This window comes from Triturus cristatus, chromosome 1_1 (assembly GCF_964204655.1).
Source record: "Triturus cristatus chromosome 1_1, aTriCri1.1, whole genome shotgun sequence".
NCBI lineage: Eukaryota > Metazoa > Chordata > Amphibia > Caudata > Salamandridae > Triturus > Triturus cristatus.
Window position 1 is genome coordinate 828,918,178 of NC_140579.1, and position 3,424 is coordinate 828,921,601.

Consider the following 3,424-nt stretch of genomic DNA (forward strand, 5'->3'; position numbering starts at 1 on the left):
CATGTCGTGTCCCTCTAGAAGGGTGGAATGCTAACCCCGTCGCCAGAATTGGCGAGGGGTTAGTATTCCAATTCGTATGACACCTTACTCGACATGTTTTGATAAAGCCAAACCAAAGTTAGCATTTAACCGCGAGGTTCATAATGCACTTAAGAGTATATGGTATGACGATATCTGGAAACAGTAGAAGGAAGTTGTTCCGACCACTGCAGACAGGCTCAGCTCATGCCAGAGCACCATCTCACATGGAACCAAGCACTCTGCCTTCAGGATTGTTAAGGCCTGCCATAGGAGTGACTTATAAGTTAACATGTGTACCATTTAAGGTTAGGTATAGGTATACTACACCTAAGTAAGAGGTGATTACACCAACTTACCCCAGCTGAGTGATCAGCCAGTTGTGTCAAATTGTTAGGCCAAGCCTGGGGTGGTATAATACATGCTTCAGCGCCTGGCAGGCCTTGGGTACACCAATGCCCTGGGTGCCTAGTGTACACTGGTACAGGGGCTGACAGGGTGATCCAACCAATTGGGTATGTACCTAGGGTACATGGAGTCCATTTTAAAGAGAGAACAGCCAGGCTGAGATCCTGAATAGCAGGATCTCAGGCCAACTAAGTCGAAAAACCAGCTAGACACTAGGCAAAAATTTGGGGGTAACCATAGTCAGATATCCACCTTCCTACAGTCCCCCTAACCGCGACCAGGAGCTGGTAAGAAGATCCGACCCCAAAAGGCACCCCTGCACCAGACGGCCTTGTGTGCCCAAACCAACAGTGCCAAACCAACCCTAAACTTCCCAACTTACCTCTCAAAGTAGTAGTCGCACCCAGAAGTCCTTCTTCTCCCTGCCTGCAGTGCTTTTGCAAACCGGAGGTTCTCCATTGAAAACAACAGGGCACCTGACCTCAAAACAGCACCCCGCACCCGGCCGCCCTAGTGCCACTGAGGGTGCACCTTTGGGGCTACTTTGGTTCCCTATTTGCCCTGGCCTAAACCCTAGGAGCAAAGATAACATTGGGCCTCAACACTCTGCACCCAGCCGCCCTAGTGCCGCTGAGGGTGAAACAAAAGTGCATCACTGACCCTGGGGGGACCCCTCAGTCTAACCCCTGAACCTTTACTCCCACAGACAATTACTTACCTGTGAACCGATAACCTGTTTTTCCTCCATAAGATAATGACAATTTTCTTCCAAAAAGTTTCTAAGTGTGGAGTTTTGAAATCTAAAAATATTCTTTAAAAATCGCACAAATAACCAAAACGTATTTACTTACCAGTTTCCAAGAAATGTCCCAGTGCTGAATCTAGGTATCCAGCACGGAGTTAGAAAAGTAACGTAAAAAAGTAACTTACCTGTAATTTACTGAAAAAGGCTGTTCATTTCAATATACTGTATTTGTTAAGTGTTGCAACCTACTGCATCCCCCTGTAAATCAAACAAAGTACAATTTCTAACTGTTCTATATACAGTAACTTATTACTGAAACATATTTAATGCTTACCTGTGCCAGGCTTGCTTGGTTCTAAAAATAAAACAGTATATATTTTTATACATACACAATTGGCCCTAGAGTTCAGTTATTGAGTGTGTGCATTCATCTGCTGACTGAGTGTGTACATCAAATGCTTAGCACAGTCCTCTGATACTGCTTTACTGCTCAACCACTCTACCACAATTAGAGAGTAAGTCTATATCTAACTTTAACCGCTGCCTACCTCTGGGGTCACTTGGACGCTATACACACTATACCTCATTTTGGTGTAGTATATATATAGAGCCAGTTTCTTACAGTGCCTGGGTCGGGGATGAAGGTATTCTGGGAGAGGGCACCACTTAGAGAGGTAAGGGGTTGGCTGGACACCGTCCGTTGGGCCACCCAAGGCCGTGGGGCGTCGCGTGCAGGGGTGTATTTAAGGGTCGGATCTTCTTACCAGCTCCTGGACGCGGTTGGGGGGACCCTCCGGATTGAGGATGCAGGTACCGGCTGGAGGCTTGATGCAGGTCAGGGATCTCGGATCACGATCACCGGGGAGACCTCCTGAAGGTGTTGTGCCACTCGAACTTGGAACAAATTCGGTGTTCATGGGAGACAAATTCTTTTCTTTGGAAGGCAGGGCAGGTCCTCTGGGTTCTTGAAGTAGCCGGCTGCAGGACACACCGGAAGTTCGCTTCTGCAGGTTTGAGGTGGGGACAGGCCAGTAGGGCTGAGGTCAAGTCAGTGGGTGTCCTCCTCTTCTTAGCTTCAGCACGGCTGTTCGGTCCTCCTTCTTATAGACGTTTGTCAGTTTCTTTGGAACAGAGCTGCTGTTCACAGGCGATCCGATCTTTGTTGAAGGCAGTCAGTCCCTGCAGGGTTCTGGCGGTCGCCCACTGCAGGACAGGGCTACTTCCGGTTCAGGATCTCTGGAAGCTGCAGACGGGCCGGAAGGGCTGGGGCCAAGTCAATTGTTCTCTGCAGTCTCCTCTGGTGGGCGTCTTCTTTTGTCCTTCTTCGTAGTTTGCGGGAATCTGCTTTCTTGGTTCAGGGCTGCCCCCTAAATACTGTGTTTAGGGGGCGTTTTAGGGGGTCTCTGTGTCAGTAGCCAATGGGCTACCGACCTTAGGGTGACTACACCCTTGGTGTGCTCACCCCACATGAGGGAGTAAGCACAATCCCTAATCCCGATTGGGGAGTGCCTGCCATCTGCAAGATGGCGGGCACTAAAGAGTGGGTTTCACCTCGCCCCTCCCCTCCCCCCCACCAGAGGGGTGGAGTTGGCAGAGGTGGGCACACCTTTGGGGCTGGCTAATATTTCCCGCCTGTCTTCTGCTGAAAAGGAGGGGAGACCGGAAGGGTGCCTGCTCCTGATAGCAGGAGAGGCTGAGGGTCGCATTACAAAGGCTGCAAGGCCTTTGAAGCTCCCCTGTCACAGATGGCTCTTCCTGGACTGGGGAGGGGTGAACACATCTGCACAGGAAAGGGTATGTTTCGGGGCTCAGGGAGCGAAGGAGCCCAACCCAGGGGTCCAGAAACTTGTCTTGTGGTGGCAGGCTGGTGTGTACCAGACAGGTGGGAAAAATTAGCCTGCCCAGAAGGTGTGCCCACCTGTGCCAACCCCACCCCTCAGGTGGGGGAGGCGAGGTGAAGCCCACTCTTCATTGCCCGCCATCTTGCAGATGGCAGGCACTCCCCAATCATGATTAGGGACTGTGCTCACTCCCCCATGTGGGGTGAGCACACCAAGGGTGTAGTCACCCTAAGGTCAGTAGTCCATTGGCTACTGACCTCGGGACCCCTGAAACGCCCCCTAAATACAGTATTTAGAGGGCAGCCCTGACCCAAGAACACAGATTCCCGCAACCTAAGAAGAACAAGCATTTGCAATGCAATAGGTCTCGCAGTTACACGAGTTAAAGCTACTGGCATTGGAAATGACAATG